This window comes from Miniopterus natalensis, chromosome 1 (genome assembly GCF_054644295.1).
Source record: "Miniopterus natalensis isolate mMinNat1 chromosome 1, mMinNat1.hap1, whole genome shotgun sequence".
Taxonomy (NCBI): domain Eukaryota; kingdom Metazoa; phylum Chordata; class Mammalia; order Chiroptera; family Miniopteridae; genus Miniopterus; species Miniopterus natalensis.
Genome location: NC_142081.1, coordinates 87,217,686 through 87,236,607, shown reverse-complemented (window position 1 = coordinate 87,236,607; position 18,922 = coordinate 87,217,686). Strand labels below are relative to the sequence as shown.

At 34.4% G+C, this 18,922-nt stretch overlaps 1 protein-coding gene across 4 annotated transcripts in view; it reads right to left on the bottom strand.

Annotated features, from left to right (window-relative positions):
* Nucleotides 1–18,922, bottom strand: part of LOC148094254 (zinc finger E-box-binding homeobox 1-like) — a 140,638-nt gene that overhangs the window by 50,889 nt on the left and 70,827 nt on the right. The gene's annotated exons all lie outside the window — the stretch shown is intronic.

Below are 18,922 nucleotides of genomic sequence, written 5' to 3'. Positions count from 1 at the left end.
AGAATGTAAAAATGAAAAAAATTAAATCAACATATTTAATTATACCAATTTTGGCTCAGAAGTCTATGTCACAAAAAGATAAAAAGATTAAGAACCCACTTATAAAAATACTTAAAACTAAATATCCCAAACATATAAAATATTAAATAATAACCAATCAAGAACAAAAATATTTAGTCAAGATACTTTTTGTTAATAGAAAATAATATGCCATATTTAACATCTGGGGAAAAAATATCACTCCTAAGATAATCACACTTCTACACTGGATATAAACTAATTAAATAGAGGATAGCAATGACAAGGTGGAGTAGAAAGCCAATAAAACATAGCATTTACATCTAAGATTATTAAAAATAGTTACAGCCTTAATTAGCAATTAGATATCTCATATTCTGAAGCCCTTTTAAATTCTGAGTGTCAACTTGGGTAGCTCTTAAAACACTGGGTAAATCTGATTAATTTTGTTATTGTTCACAATGTAAGAGAAATTAACATTGTTGTTAATAACCATTTATAAACACAATAACTAACCAGTATTAGTGTTTTTAGGTTATCCTTGAGAAGGCAAAAAAATTCCAAATACAGGTTTTATATTCAAATGAATTTTTCACATTTCTATATATAGAATCTTAAATTTGCCAATGTATGTCAAAGTATTGAGTAATGGGCAGTATAAATGTCAGAAATGAATTACATAAATGAAAAATGATGACTTAAACAAGTCTAATAAGATGGGATGTGTTATTTATTTTTTTAGAGTTAAGGGAAAGGAGAGAGAAAGAGAGAGAGAGAAAAAGAGAGAGAAAGACATATCAATGTATAAGAGAAACACTGATTGGCTGCTTCCCGTATGTGCTCTCACCACGGATCGAATGTGCCCCTACCAGGATCAAACCTGCAACCCAAGAATGTGCCCCAACTAGGAATCAAAATGGCAACCTTTTGGTACATGGGATGATGCTCCAACCAACTGAGCCACACTGGCCAGGGCAGGATGAGTTATTTTTAAATTAAAAAAAAATTAAGTACAGAGGACTCTAATTTTCACTTGAGAAAAATTAAAGGTAAGCAAAAAGATTTTAAAAGAGATGTGATCCCACTACCTATACCAACCCAATACCTTTGCTCCCCAACCTCCATGACCAGAGATATTTTTTCTATACCAGTAGTAGTCATAATAGTACCAGTAATAGTAGCTGCAGCATGGATTATGAAGGCATCCTTGATTAATTAATTTACTATACATGGGCTAAATATTCCTCGCACCATTTCTCAAGAATGTAATTTTTTAGACACATGTATCACACCAGTGGTTCTTAAGAATCTGACATTTTTCCAAAATTAAATAAGCAAGGTCAATCTATTTTTATAGGACTATACCATCTTTTCACAAAAATCATGTTCTTCTTCAACAACTAATTATATTGAAAACAGATTTTGTATCCAAAGGAATGACTTCAGGGCACTGCGTTTCACCATCAACAATGCCAACCAGGTCAAAGTTCTTTGAAAAGTGGATGATGAAGGTAGGCAAAGAGGTAGGTAAAATGATTCTGAATGAGGAACAATGTGAATCTGATAAAACTGGATTGAAGGAAATCTGTAATTCCTGTTTCTCAATAACCTTGTCTGAATGAAGCTAATCCACTAATGTTAAGTTTTAGTTCCAATCTCTCAACGGTTAAGCTTTATCAAGTATGAACAACTCTTTTATCATTCTTTGAGACCTGTTCTTCTTATTCAATGTATCAAAAAGTCTAGGTTAGGACTGAATTTTACTTTGCTAAGGGATCTTAAAAGACAGAAGAGAGATTGTTATAATAGGCAATGGTTTGGTATAAATATTATGGAGTGCCCAATACGATGCCACACAGGACAGGGATATTATGAGCAGGTAATCTATGAGTTATTATAGGTAGGGATATGAAAATACTAATTTGCAACATTGATGGAAATATGAAATTAGAGACTTGCCTTAGTTTGAGAAGCAAATAATTTCATAACTAAATTTAGAACTAAGTATAACCTGTCTCATGTAACAACCCCTCACTAATTTTCAGACTAATTTTAAGATAATTAAAATTTATAATTTGATAGGTACTTTGTAGGACAGTGATGCTTCTTTTTGACAGTCTCCAATTAACCTTTAAAAAACTAAACAAGGTAAAGAAGAAACACTTGATAACATCTCTGAGAACTACTTTATGCCTAATCCACTGTATAAATACAAACCAAAATTTTGGCACAAATCACAATTCATTTAAACTTTTTCTCTAAATTATTACCTTTTCAGTAGATTTATTACCAGTTGATAAGAGGCAAAACAACATCTGCTGAACTAAAACTCAACTATTATGTGCCAAGCATTATGCTGAGTGCTTTCACGCATTAGTTCATTTAATTAAACTGGCAACAAAGCTTTACTATTTCCCTATGAAATAACAAAAAAACTTAGGCGCAGAGACATTAAGCAATGTGCAAAAATCCTATCTAAGACCGAAAAGGGTAAAGTGGAAAGAGAAAATAAAAAATGACTCCAACTTTGCTAGTTCAACCATTTTCAACTACTTTGCTGCAAGAATTTTTCAAACATGCAATAGCCGACTATTTAGTCAGGGGCACTGACCTCTTTTCCCTTAGATTGTCAAATAAAAAATGACAACAGCTAACACAATAGCCGTCTGGTGTGAATGCATCAAAATTATACCTTTTTTTTTTTTTTTTTGGTCAGATCTACAAAAAATACAATATATATTTTGGTGTGCCACAGCATTTTAGTAATTAGTTTATGTATGCCATGAAATGAAAAAGGTTGAAAATCACTGTGCTGGTCCATGGATATGCTACTAAGAGAAAAGGGAAGTTCGAAAGGGGTCAGTGCTTTGTCAGGTGATGGCAGGAAAAAGCATGTGTGACTGCACATGGTTTGATGCAATAGCAGGCAACCAAGAGAGTTGTTTTAGGGGCAGATACTTCTGCATGTGTATGCTGATATTGGATGATTTAAGCTTCTGATGAGTAGATATCATATTTAGCTTCATTTCTGCGGTTATTACTTTGTACAATGTTGTGCAAAACTAGGTGTAGAACTAATGCTTCTAATGTAGTTTATTTTCTATATAACCTTAATATATAATCTTGTAATTCTGGATAAAAATTAATGAAATAACTCTTGTCCATAATTTAGACTCGATGGCTTTTTAAAATTATTAACCATATGACTCTTTAAAAATGTCCTCTTGCCCTGGCCAGTGTGGTTCAGTTGGTTGAGCATCACCCTATGCACTGAAAGGTCTCTGGATTGATGCCCAGTCAGGGCACATGCCCAGGTTGCAGATTCAGTCCCTGGTCGGGGCATGTACAGAGGCAACTGGTCAATGTTTTTCTCTCTTTCCCTCTTCCTTCTTTTCTCTCTAAAATCAATAAAAACATATTAAAAATGTCCTCTTGCAATGGGAGAAACAGTAGGGTACGTCACTTAGCTTTAAGTTGGGGTTTTCTCTTTTAGTTGTACTTCTAAGGTATAAAAGAGCTTTAACACCTTTACTAGGCTGATAGCAGTACTCCCTGCTTAACCCTTCAGCCTGATGCTTCCTGATAGCTCTTTTGGAATACTTTAGAACCCAGGAGACACTTTCTAAAGGGCTAATACATTTTGGACTAAAGACAAAGAGATCTAAAATTGAGCCAATGAGTCCTTAAAAATTACATAGGAAGGAGTCTTAAAGAAATGTATTTTATCAATTTTAAAATTGAAATCCCACCTTATAGCTGAGTCACCTTATAATGAAAACTTTGGTATTCCCTCCTCTAGTTTTAAAGTTAGTTCTCAGTTACATTACTAGACACTTTTTATAAAAGTGGGCACATACTTTTACTAAATTTGTAGGGAAACAAGGAGCATTGTCAGTTATTTCTCCCTACTCTTTTTTCACAATTTTGCTCCTAAAACAATAGTAGTGTCTTATTCTATATCATGTGATTTAAAGACAGTTAATTCTGGTGGAGACCTGTGAAGTGGAATTATAAATTTCAGCAAATCTTACATTGCCATACTTAAGTTTGCAAGGATCCTTAATGAAGTTAGGTAATTTCTCCATCCCCTCATTATTCCACAGTTTATTAGACTAAAAGAACTCATGTGAAAGAATTTAAACCAGTTTGGTTTTATTTTTTAGCTTGGCTATGCAATAACTGAAATTAATAAACTATGAGATCTAGAAAAAAAAGTCTATAGACAGTACCTTCCATTTTAAATAGGTGAGTACTATGTAGCTATCAAATAAAAGTAACTAATAAAGCTCTTTAAAAACAATAGTTTGAGATTTTAAATTTCTAAATTTTAATTTGCAAAATCTTTTAAAAATAAACTTTACAAAAACAGTAATGGCAAGAAACAATTACTATGATAAAGATAATAACAATATTAGGAGGAGATAATGAAAAAATAATAAAGTACTGCACTGAATATAAAGCATCAAGCTTTGTGATTAAGAACACACTACTGTTGTTTGCATAAACATGTATGTACTAGGTTAATTCAAGAATAAAATTCTGTATTTCCAATAATATTTACTTCTTAAACTGTGCATATTATATATATTGGCTTAGTAAAGTCTCTATTGGAAATTTGACCATCTTTGATACTTTTATAAAAACATTTTAAAACAAACTCTGACCTCCTTACCTAATTCTTTGGTAAGTGACTGAAGTGTACACTCATATAATTGCTTTCAAAGTAGTCTAATCTCCTACAATGTTTTCATTGTCTACAATTAATCATTTAAAAAATTGATAGATTCCCATTCTACCTACCTTGGGAAAAGGAATGAAAAACCAAGGAGACAGCAGAAATCTCTGCATCCTTTCCCCTTTTTATTTATTTCAGGATCAGCTACATCATCTGCAAAATGAAATTGCAGGGGCCCCTGTTTGCAAATTATTAATTTTAAGATGGAAACAGCAGAGAATTACATCAAGTACAGGGCCCTTCAGAGTACTGGGCCGTGTCTGACTGCACAGGTCACATGCCCATGAAGCTAGCCTGCTCTTTTCCCTATGTGACCTTGACTTTGTTTTGACCCCTCACCCAGTATATTTTTGAAGACTTATTTCCTCTAATGTTAATCACCTCTGGCTTCACCTATCTTTGCCACCACATGGCTTATTGGCAGAGACCCTTGTTCATTCTCTTATACTGTTACTTTTTACAGAATGAAGTAATAAAAAAAGTGAGGCAATCTGAATACAATTAAAGGCAAGGTCCAATGTTTAACACAATACTTTTAAAAAATTAACCCCTTATCGGATGTACCATTGGTAAATATGGTCTCTCATATGGTGGGTTTTCATTTTGATGCTGGTTTCTTTGGCTGTGCAGAAGCTTTTTATTTTGATGTAGTCCCACTTATTTATTTTTTCCTTTGTTTCTCTTGCCCTAGGCATTGTCCCAGTGAAAATTCTGCTACATGAGATGTCTGATATTTTGCTGCCTGCATTTTCTTCTAGGATTGTTATGGTTTCATGACTTACATTGAAGTCTTTTATCCATTTTGAATTTATTCTTGTGTATGGTGTAAGTTGGTGGCCTAGTTTCATTTTTTTGCATGTATCTGTCCAATTTTCCCGGTACCATTTATTGAATAGACTGTCTTTACTCCATTGTACACTCTTGCATCCTTTGTCAAATATGAATTGGCCATAATGGGTTGGGTCAATTTCTGGGTTCTCTGTTCTGTTCAACTGATCTGTATGCCTGTTCTTGTGCCAGTAACAGACTGTTTTGATTAAAGTGGCTTTGTAGTATAGCTTGATATCCAGCATTGTGATCCCTTCAACTTTGTTCTTCTTTCTCAAGACTGCTGTGGCTGTTCAGAGTCTTTTTGGGTTCTACATACATTTTTGGAGTATTTATCCTAGATCTGTGAAATACACCATTGATATTTTAATAGGGATTGTATTGAATCTATAGATTGCCTTAGGTGGTATAGACATTTTAATGATGTCAATTCAACCAATCCATGAACACGGTATATTTTTCCACTTGTTTTTACCTTTTTCTATCTCTTTTTTCAATGTTCTATAGTTTTCCAAATATAGGTCTTTTACGTCGTTGGTTAAGTATACTCCTAAGTATCTTAATATTTTTGGTGCAATGGTAAATGGGATTTTTAAAAATATATAAAGTACTCATACAACTCAACAAAAGGAAGACAAACAATCCAATTAAAGGATGGGCAGATTAAAGCATGGGCAGAGGACCTAAATAGACACTTCTCCAAAGAGGCCTTACAAATGGCCAAGTGACAGGGGAAAAAAAAAGCTCAATGTCAATAATCATGTGAGAGATGCAAATTAAAATGACAATGAGGTACCACCTCCCACCTGCCAGAATGGCTACCATCAACAAATCAACAAACAATAAGTACTGGCAAGGATGTGAAGAAAACAACCCTAGCACATCGCTGGTGGGAATGAAGACTGCTACAACCACTTGGGAAAGTGTGGGAGTTTCCTCAAAAAATTAAAAATGGAACTTTCATTTGACCCAGTGATCCCACTTCTAGGAATATGTCGTAAGAAGCCTGAAACATCAATCAGAAAGAATATATGCACCCCTATGTTCATAGCAGTGTTATTTACAATAGCTAAGATTTGGAAACAGCCCAAGTGCCCGTCAGTAGATGAGTGGCTGTCAAAATAAAGGATCTCTTACCCTTTAAGACAACATGGCGAGACCTACAGAATATTATGCTAAGTAAAGTAAGCCAGGCAGAGAAAGATAAACACCACATGATCTCATTTATATGTGGAATCTAATGAACAAAATAAACAAAATAAACCCAGAGACATTAAAGCATGCAAAAGACTGACATATAGCAGAGGGAGAGTGGGTGAGGACAGGAAGAGATTAACCAAAGAAGTTATATGCATATATGTATAACCCATGGACACAGGCAATAATAGTATGGTGAAAGCCTGGGGAGGAGTCAGGAACAGGGTGGAGGGAGTCAATGGGGGGGAGGAAGGGGGACATCTGTAAAACTTTCAACAATAAAGATAAATTTAAAAAAAATTAAGCAATAAAGATAAATTTAAAAAGGTACACTCTTCAAATATAACTACAATCATAAAATGAATTTATTTCAAACACATTGTTCCTGCTCTTAAAAAGAAGGTGTTTTACTATTTTTAAATGTCCAAAAGGGTAATATGCTGAATCTTTTATAACTTAAGTGGAAATTTAAAATAATATCGAATAGTCTGTTAATAGTCAGTGAACACTTCCTTACTGAATTCCTTAAAGACTATGTAAATTTTCAGCAGCAATTTGCCTTTTATATTTTCTCCATCTATTTTTGAAAGGTATTCTTATTATTGCAAAATAGAAAATGTGATTTATGCAAAAACATGATAGTTTTACCATGGTATTAGCATTATCAATCTGTTTTTATTTAAAGCAAAAGCATGAGATGTTAAGATGTATTTAGTTTTAAAGTATTTTTTGAAATGTTTAAATAAAATTTATAAAAGCAAAGTTGAATATGTAATATAAATGACTGGTAAACAATCTTTAGTACCCACAATATCGAGTATCCTTTAAAAAAAGTAGTGTAAGCAAGATTCTATAGCATGTTGTTTACATTACTTTGTCAGATCTAGCAGATTACTATTCTGCAGTAAGACTTTAAAAAACGATTTTTTATATTAGTCTCAGAAATAATGCGTTTTTTTTTATTGAATTTATTGGGGTGACAAATAAAATTCTACATCATCTGTATATTGTATTGTGTTTACCACCCCAAGTCAAGTCTCCTTGATCACCATTTATCCCCCTTTTACTATCTCTCCCCAACCCTGCCTTCCCTCTGGCAATCACCATACTGCTGTTTGGGACCAGGAATCTTTCTTTTTTTCTTTCCTTAATCCCTTCATCTTTCTCATCCAGCCTCCAAACCACTCTCCTCTGACAGCTATAAATCTGTTCTCTGTATCCATGAATCTATCTCTACTTTGTTACTTTGTTTTGTTCATTAGATTCCAGATTAAAAAGGTCACAAACCATGACCAAGTGGGATTTATTCCGGGGGATGCAAGATTGCTACAATATCCACAAATCAATAAATGTGATACACGCCACATAAAGAAAAAAGGATAACAACCACATGATCTTATCAACAGATGCAGAAAAAGCATTTGATAAAACCCAGCACCCATTTCTGATAAAAACTCTCAGCAAAGTGGGAATAGAGGAAATGTATCTCAAAGTTAGAAATAATGCAACTTGTTAAGTTGATTTTCAGAGAGACAGGAAGGGAGAGAGAGAGAGAAATATCAGTGAGAGAGAGAAACATCAGCTGCTTCTCACATGCACTCTGACCAGGGATCAAACCCACAACCTAAGTATGTGCCCTGACTGGAATGGAACCTGTAACCTTTTGGTGTACAGAACGATGCTCCAACTGAGCCACCTAGCTAGGGTGAAATAATGCTATTTTTAAATTCAAGAAATAAAAAGGAAAGTCACCCTACTTTTACACAAATAATTCCTCTCTAAACAAAGGAGTGATTTTGGTATTTAAATAACAGAAAAAATTAGTTCCAATTACCTGAAACTGGTCAATATTTGTCTTTATGGTATAAAAAGAGCCACAGAATTACCCTTAATGCATCCAATTCAAACATTACTAATTTTTAATTGGGGGGGGTGAAGTAGAGTTACTCGGTTCAGTTAGGTGTAGTTTCTCAAGGTACGATCCACAGAACAACAGCATCAGCACCACATGGTAACTTGTTAGAAATTTACTGGAAATTCTGGGACCTTATCCCAGACCTATTAAATTAAAAACAATGAGGGAAGGGTCTATCAACCTTTTTTTAAAAAAACTTTATTTTTATTGTTGACACTATTACAAATGTTCCCATTTCCAACCCCTTTGTCCACCTCCACCCAGCCCTTGCATCCCCCTCGCTCTGGCCATCACCACACTGTTATCTGTGTCTATGGTTTATGCATATATGTTCTTTGGCTAATCTCTTCACCTTCTTTCATCTATGGGAGTAAAACTGATATTTGAATGGAAGCTGAGTAATTTTTAAGGCTGTTCTTTTCTTCTATGTGATATTGTTCCTCTAGATTATATTTATTACATTTATTTTATATACCTATATACATAAGTGTATTATATTTGTATTGTATTACTTTTTCTGAATAACTTTTTTGAGATTTCTGGGAGTTAATAAAAGAATCACAAAAGTATTAAAGAAAATTCCAGAATGTTTTTTCCAAGTTTGGGCTTTAATCCCATCTTCCTTGCTCCAATTCTTATCTATGAGGAGTTATTTCTGTCAGAGAAAGATAAAATGAAACAGTACTTCTGTAACTCCTGTTTGTTAAGTCAAGTGTTCCAGTATTAAGGAAAGTTTAATTTCCAGTGCACTCAGGATTGAGCATTGTATTCTCTTTTCATTTTATAAACTGAAAGTTTTCTAAAAGGTCACTAGAAAAAAATCAGAAGAAACAGTAATAAAGTTCAAATAAAACAAAAGACATAGCAATTATTCCAGTTAGAAAGACACTTCAGCAATGATCTGCTAGTCCAATACTTAAATGACAGATGAGAAAACTTACATCAGAGACATAAACAGCTATCCAGGCTTCCCACATGATTAATCAAATTCTCCTGATAGTGCTGTTCTATAAACTCATCATTTTAAGAATACCCTCTTCCTTTTACTCACACAGTTCTTCTTCTTCATCCTCTGTTCTTTTCCTAGGATCATTATCTTTTAGCCACTCAGGATAATAAGTGCTGTAATCGTGGAAAAATATTTATATAAATCCTTATTCTACATTTAATCAGAAGACAAAACCTACTGCTCACATTTACACATTCTTTTCCATTCTTATTTCTACCACACTAGATGTCAACCTCCAACAGGAGGAGCACAGTCTATTAATAATGAGCATCAGCAATATGGCTTATTGTTATGCCATTAAAAATATAATAATGTGACATTAAAGAAGAGATTGACAGCAACAGTCATAGTAGGGGATTTTTAACACCCACTGACATCAATGGATAGATCTTCCAGACAAAAACTCAACAAGGCAAAGGCAATCTTAAACAACGTACTGAATCAGATGGATTTTCTATTTACAGAATATTTCAAACCAAAGCAGCAGAATATACATTCTTCTCATATGCACATGGACCATCCTCAAAGACAGACCACATATTATGACACAAAGTATGTCTTAATAAATTCAAGATTAAAATAATATCAAGCATCTCCTCTGACTACAATGGTATGAAACTAGAAATCAACTATAATAAAAAACCTAAAAAACATTTAAACACATGGAGACTAAATAACACGTTATTAAACAGTGAGTGGGTTAACAATGAGATCAAGGAAGAAATCATAAGTTACCTAAAAACAAATGAAAATGAACACAGATCAACCCAAAATCTATTGGACAAAGTGGAAGCAGTCCTAAGAGGGAAATACATAGCATTACAGGCCTAACCCAAGAAGCAAGAAAAATCTCAAATAAATAACCTAAACCTACAGGAACTAGAAAAAGAACAAACAAAGCCCAGAGTAAGTAGAAGGAAGGAAATAATAAAGATCAGAGTGGAAGTAAATGACATAGAGTCAAAAAACAACAATACAAAAGGCCAATGAAACCAAGAGAAGATTCTTTGAAAAGATAAACAAGACTGATGAACCTTTAACCAAACTCATTAATGAATAAAGAGATGACCAAATAAATAAAATCAGAAATGAAAGAGGAAAAGTAACAACTGGCACCAAAGAAACACAAAAAATTGTAAAAAAAATATTGTGAACAACTATATGCCAACAAATTGGACAACCTGGACAAAATAGATAAATTTCTAGAAACATACAATGTTCCAAAACTCAATCAGGAAGAATCATAAATCCTGAATAGACGAATTAAAACCAATAAAATTGAAGCAGTAATAAAAAATAAAAAAACTCCCAGCAAACAAAAGTCCTGGACCAGATGGCTTCACAGGTGAATTTTACCAAACATTCAAAGAAGAAACAACACCTGTTCTTCTCAAACTATTCCAAAAAATTCAGGAGGAGGGAAGAAAACTTCCAAGCTCATTTTATGTGGCCAGCATTACCCTAATTCCAAAACCAGATAAAGATACTACAAGAAAGAAAATTACAAGCCAATATCCCTGAGGAACATACATGCAAAAGTCCTCAAAAAAATATTAGCAAACTGGAGCCCATAATACAATAAAAAGATCATACACCAGGATTTATTCCAGGGCTGCAAGGTTGGTACAATATTTGCAGATCAACAGACTGATATATCACTTAAGCAAAATAAAGGATAAAATCACATGATCATTTCAATAGATGTAGAAAAAGAATTTGGTAAAATCCAGTACCCATTTATGACAAAACTCTCAGCAAAGTGGGAAAAGAAGGAACATACCTCAACGTAATAAAGTCATATATGACAAACCCACAGGCAACATCATACTTAATGGACAAAAACTAACAGCATTTCCCTTAAGATCAAGAATAAAACAGAGATGTCCACTTTCAACACTTATTCAATATAGTATTGGAAGCCCTAGCAACAGCAATCACACAAGAAGAAAACATAAAAGGCATCAAAATTGAAAAGGAGGAAGTAAAACTGTCATTATTCACAGATCACATGATATTATACAAAGGAAACCCTAAAGACTCCACCAAAAACAACATCTAATAAGTGAATTCTGCAAAATAGCATAATACACAATTAATATTCAAAAATTGGTGGATTTTTAAAAAAATCCTCACTGGAAGATACACTTTTTATTGATTTTGAGAGAGAAAGGAGAGACAGACAGAGACATATTGATGTGAAAGAGAAACACTGATCTTATTACCTTCAGTACACACCATGAACAGGGATCAAACCCAAAACCCAGGTATGTGCCCTGAAAGGGAACCCGCCACCATTTGGTGTAAGGGACTATGATCCAACCAACTGGGCAAACTGTACAGGGAAAACATCGGTGGCATTTTTATATACCAATAATTAACTATCAGAAAGAGCAATTAAGAAAACAATCCCATTTTCTATTGCAACAAAAAAGTAAGGTACCTAGGAATAACTTTTACCAAGGAGGTAAAAGACCTATATTCAGATAACTATAGGATACTGAAGAAAGAAATTAAGAAAGATACAATGAGTGGAAGCATTTACCTTGCTTACAAACAGGAAGAATTAACATCAATAAAATGTCCATACTACCCAAACCAATCTATAGATTAACACAATTCCTATTAAAATACCAATGGCCTATTTCAAAGATCTAGAACAAATATTCCAAAAATTTATATGGAATCACAAAAGACCCTGAATATCCTCAGTAATCTTGAAAAAGAACAAAGAGGAATCATGCCACTTGATGTCAAACTATATGGCTACAGTAAACACAACAGCATGGTATTGGCATAAGAACAAGAATATAGATCAATGGAACAGAACAGAAACCCTAGAAATTAATTCATGCCTTTATGGCTAATTAATATTTGACAAAGGGCACAGGAGCACACAATGGAGTAAAAACAGTCTCTTCAATAAATGGTGTTGGGAAAATTGTACAAGTACATGCAAAAATGTGATACTAGTCCTACAACTTACACCATACACAAGAATAAACTCAGAATGGATAAATGACTTAAGCTGCAAAACCATAAAAATCCTAGGGGAAAAACAGGCAATAAAATCTCAGACATTTCTCGTAGCACTATTTTTGCTAATATATCTCCACAGACTACATCAAACTAAAAAGCTTCTACACAGCAAAATAAACCATCAACAAAATGAAAAGGGAGCCCACTGTATGGGAGAATATATTTGTCAATGATACATATGATAAAGCGTTAATTTCCAAAAATATATACACAACTCAACACCAGGAAGACCAACAATCCAATTAAAAAATGGGCAAACAACCTGAACAGACACCTCTCCTAAGAGGACATACAGATGGCCAAAGGACATAAGGAAAAAATGCTCAAGGTCACTAATCATCAGAGAGATGCAAGTCAAAACCACAATGAGAAATTAAAACTTCTCACCTGCTAGAATGGCTACAATCAATAAATCAACAAACAAGTGCTGGCGAGGATGTAAAGAAAATGGAACCCTCCTGCACCGCTGGTGGGAATGCAGACTGGTGCAACTTCTATGGAAAACAGTATAGAGTTTCCTCAAAAAATTAAAAAGGAAACTGCCTTTTTACTCAGTGATCCCACTTCTGGAAATACATCGGAAGAGAACTTAAACATTAATTCTAAAGAATATATGCACCTCTGTGTTCATTGCAGCATTATTTACAATAGCCAAGATCTGGAAATAGCCCAAGTGCCCACTGGTAGAGGAATGGATAAAAAAGCTGTGATACATTCACACAATGAAATAATACTCAGCTGTTAAAAAAAAAAGAAAAGGAAAAAAAAGAAAGAAATCTTAGCTTTTGGGACAGCATGAATGGACCTGGAGATTATTATGCTAAGTGAAATAAGCCAGTCAAAGAAAGACAAATTCGGGGTCTCCTGTGATTCCATATAAAGTTTTAGAATATTTGTTCTAGATCCTTGAAATATGCCATTGGTATTTTAATAGGAATTGTGTTAATCTATAGATTGGTTTGGGTAGTATGGACATTTTAATTTGATCTCACTTATATGTAGAATATACAATGAACAAAATAAACTGACCAACAAAACAGAAACAGAGGCAGGACACATAGAAGAAAAGAATGACAGCTGTTAGAGGGGAGAGGGTTTGGGGGACTGGATAAAAGGAAGTGAAGGGATTAAGCAAAAAATTTATATATACATAACACATAGACACAAACAAAAGTGTGGTGATAGCCAGAGAGAAGTGGTGGTGGGGATAGGAGGAAGCTGGCAAAAACAGGGGGAATGGGGACTGAAAGAGACTTTGCTTGAGGCGATGGGTGCACGATTCAGTGTGCTGATGATGTTTTATTGAGTTGTACACTTGAAATCTGTATAGTTTTCAAATCAATGTTACCTTAATAAATTCAATAAAAAATAAAATAAAAAGATAATAATGAAACATGAAAAAAATGGATGTCATAATTAGGAAACAAAAATCCATATAGTTACATATGTAGTCAAAGACAGAAAATAATTATGATCTCACTTATATGTGGAATCTAATGAACAAAAATAAACTGATGAACAAAATAGGAATAGAGGCATGGATACATGGAATAGACTGACAGATGTCAGAAGGGAAGCGCCATTTGGGACTGGATAAAAGAAGGTGAAGGCATTAGTCAAAGAACATATATGCATGAAACTTAGACACAGGCAACAATGTGGTGATGGCAGAGAAAATGGGGGAGGGGAGCAAAGGGAGGGAAATAGGGAACATCTGTAACAGTGTCAACAATAAAAATAAAGTAAAAAACAGAAAAGAAAAACTTGAAAATAGTAGTTGTGTGATGGTTTTTCAAAAAATATTTTAAAAAGCAATAACCCAACAAAAGATCTACTGGTAGAATAAATTTTTCTTTTAAGGTTTTTTTAAAAAATTATCTTTATTGTTGAAAGTATTACAGATGTCCCTTTTTCCCCCCCATTAACCCCTTCTACCCAGCACCTGCCCCCACCCCAGGCCTTCACCACACAATTGTCTGTGTCCGTGGGTTATGCATATATATGCATATAAGTTCTTTGGCTAATCTCTTTCCACCCACCTACCTACCCCTGCCTTCTTCCCTCTGAGATTCATCAGTCTTTTCCATGCTTCTTTGTCTCTGGATCTATTTTATTCATCAGTTTATTTTGTTCTTTAGATTCCACATATGAGTGAGATCATATGATACCTGTCTTTCTCTAAATGACTTATTTCACTTAGCCTAATGTTCCCCAGGTCCCTCCATGCTGCCTCGAAGGGTAAGAGATCCTTCTTGTTTACAGCTGCATAGTATTCACCTCACACCTGTCAGAATGGCTACCATCAACAAATCAACAAATGACGAGTGCTGGTGAGGATGTGGAGAAAAGGGCACCCTACTACACTGCTGGTGGGAATGCAGACTGATGCAGTGACTATGGAAAACAGTATGGAGTTTCCTCCAAAAATTAAATATGAACTGCCACTTGACCCAGTGATCCCACTTCTAGGAATATGTCCTAAGAAGCATGAAACACTAATCAGAAAGAATATATGCACCCTATGTTCACAGCAGCACAATTTACAATAGCTAAGAAAAAGCCCAAGTGCCCATCAGTAGATGAGTGGATAAAAAGGCTATGGTACATTTTATGCTTTTTGAAGCCTGTATACTTATAAAACATAAAATAAGGATCCTGAGAGGTATAGTCTCATATTAGCTTTGCAACTCTTCTGTAAATCAAAGTTATTTCAAAACACAAAGTTTTAACTAAAATAATAACAATATTCTTGCTATTGCACTAATGATGACCAACACTTTCAATGACAAAAGTATTATTTTAAAAACCCACATTCTAGTATGTTCATTAATCAATTTAATTTCAAATAATATTTTTCAGTATTACACACTTATAAAATTAAATAAGCAAATGATAAAAAACCAAGGATTTGTTCAAAGCAGCAAGTTGTCATGTTATATCAGTGTGTGGTACTCTTCTTATAGTTATTTAGGGTGTATATTTGAAAATCCTCACATCTTTATCTGTACAGAGGGGACATGGTATGTCCATGTTACGTTCATGCACTGTTGTGCTCACTTAAGGAGGGGTAAGTGAAAGAGGAGTCAATCAGATTGTTCTCAGTGGTGAACAGGTTTACCCTGGTTGCTGTGTTTGCCGTAAACAGGCTGCCTAAGCTATTAGTCTATGCTCAGAACCTCATCTCCTGAGTAGACCCCGCACCTTTCCTTCTCTGCAATCTGATTCAATAATGACTATCAGTGGAGGAAACCTAGTTTTATGTTCACTTGGCAGAAATAAGTTTAAATATTTTGTGGTGATTGACAGAATTTGTCCTAAAACATATGCTTTAGATTCTTTAAAACTTGTTCAAAGTTTACACCAAAAGTCACTGTCTGCAGGTATATGTATGGTGGGTACACAAAGGGTGAAGTCTGGAGGGCCTGGCACTGTGTGTGTTGCTAAGGGGGGACACAGTGAAACAACATGGGATTTAAACAAAAACACATCGAGTCATGGGTCACACTGCCAGTGTTGTCAGGTGTTTGTTCCTGTTATATTTTTCAGGTATTTTGTTTTCTAATATAATTCTTTTACCCTGTTGTCTGTGAACTGCTAACAATGTTAAATTTGACATAATTGAATGAGGCTCTTGCAAGTGGAATGCTGTCTGCCTGTTGTCTCACAAGTCTTGCCAACTTGTGTTTTATTTTCAATCAAAGTTGCAATAGTTTATTGGAAAAAGGATCTCTAACAGTTTTAGTTCCAGTCATGTTGTTTACTAAAGTATTTTGAGTGCTTATTAAATAATCCAAGAACTCGCAAAATCCCTGAACTATTTTTAAATTTTTTTGTGTTGACTATTTTTTAAAAAACTGCATTCATTCATTCAGCAAATCACGTATAACATGAACCAGGCACTGTACTTCTACGTGCTGAGGATAGAGCAATAGACAAAACAAGCAAAATTCTTGCCTTTACATTCCAGAAAATAAATAGGAAAAGTAAAATAAGTGGGATGGTAGATGGTAATAAGGCTGACAGGAAAAGAAACATAAAGGAAAAAGGAGAATGGGGGTCATGTGTGGGAGATCTGCAATTTTAGATTATGTTGTTAAGGAAAGCCCAAGTTGACATTTAGGTCAAAATCCAAAGTTGATGAGGGAATGAGCTATGTAGATAATAAGAAAAGAATGTTGCAGGCAGCAAAAGAGCCAGTGGAGAAGCTCTGAAGTAAGAGCTTGCCTGACATATTCTAAGAATGGCAAAGTCACCAGTATGACGATCAGAATGAATGAGCGGAGAAAAGTAGTTGAGGTGTGGGAATAACAGGTTCACCAGAGAGAGCCATTTCTAGGACTCTGCCTTTTATTCTGATTGAGATGAGAGGTCAACATGACTTATTTTTAATATAATTACTCTACCTGCTTTATTAAGAAAGGACTGAAGTAAATCAATGGCAGAAACAGAAAGACCAATTATAGGAGGCTTTTGCAATAATGCAAACAAGACATGAAGGTGACTTGATCAGAGATGTAGCAGTGGAAAAGGTGATCAGTGATTGAATTTTTTATATATCTTAAGTGTATAAGACAAGAGAATATGGTGACAGAGATGTGGGGAATTATCAGATGTGGGGAGAAAGAACTCTAGGTATGAAGGGTAACACGAAGGCTGATCAAAAGAATGCAGTTGCTATTTACTGAGAAGAGGGAAGCTGAGAAGGAAGTTGCGGGGTGGGAAGATAAGGAGTTTAGTTTACTATATTACATTCTGAGAACACTAAATGACTTATGCTCATCAGCAAATGAATGAACACCTAAAGCTATGGTACTGGATAAAGTGAATGAGGGAGTAAATGTGAACAGAGAGTGGTCCAAATTCCAAATGTTGGAGCATTCCCAATTTAAAGGCTGGAGAAGTGAGAAGGAATCAACAAAGGAGATTAAAAGTAGCAGCCAGAGAGGGAGGAGGCAAAACTAGGAGAGTATAGTGTCTGAAAGCCAAATAAAGAAAGTATTCAATGCTGCTGTCAAGTAAGATGAGGACTGAGAAGTGACCAGCCTGAGGGTCAGTAACAAGGGTAATTCTGATGCAGTGGCAGGGCTTACAGGAACTGAATTTAGAAAGTACAGACAACCCTTTCAGAGATTAGTTGTAAATGGAAAGATGTAGGGCAGTCACTAAGGGGATAATTGGGAACAAGAATTTTTTTTTAAGATGGGAGAAAAAACTATTATTTGTGTTGATAGAAACAATCTAGTAGTGAAGGAAAAATTAAAGATACAGAAGAATGAAGTGAGAATTGCCCAATTTTTTTGAAAATCACTAATTATGACATAATTCTCCATTAATAAATGTATTTCAAAATTTACCTGAAAGTTAGAATCACAGTATATTAAGCATTAATAATATAAAAAGTAAAAATATATTTAACAGCTCCAAAAGTGAAGTATAAATGTTGAACAAACCAATGAATAGCACACCTTTTTAGTAAATGCCTTGCCCAGCACTTTATTAGTTAAATGTATATTTTCTTCTGCCTTTATATCATACACTTGTTTTAGGTAGGTGGTACCTTCAAAAGTAAAGATTATATTTTTATATTAAATATAAAGATTATATTTTAATATTCATCAATAGATCTGTGTTGTGGTTGCTACATTATTCATTCATGAAGAACAAAATCTATTTTTAAAATATGTTTTTATTGATTTTTAGAGAGAGAAGAAGGGAGAGGGATAGAGTGATAGACACCGGTGAGAGAGAAACAACATCAATCAGCTGCCTACTTTGAGCCCCTACTGGGGATCAAGCCTGCAACCTGGGCATGTGCCCTGACCAGGAATCGAATGGTGACCTCCTGGTTCCTGGGTCGACGCTCACCACTGGGAACACTGGCCAGGCAAAAATGTACTTTTATATTCATATAGATATTTGAAATGGATCACTAAGTTTGCATTTTGCTCATAAACTTCCAACTCCAGAAGATAACTATTAGCTGAATACTCAGTATGGAAAACAGATTACCTTACCTAATCAAGTATGCTAGAATTATACAAATATATGCCCAACTTAAAAAATATTGATCCACAAGCAATATATCATCTGGTAGAATAGCATGTATTTGGGAGGGTTTAAAAACTGAACTTTTTTAAACTAAGGGTTGGCAAAAAACAAACAAGAAAACTCCAAGGCCAGGAAG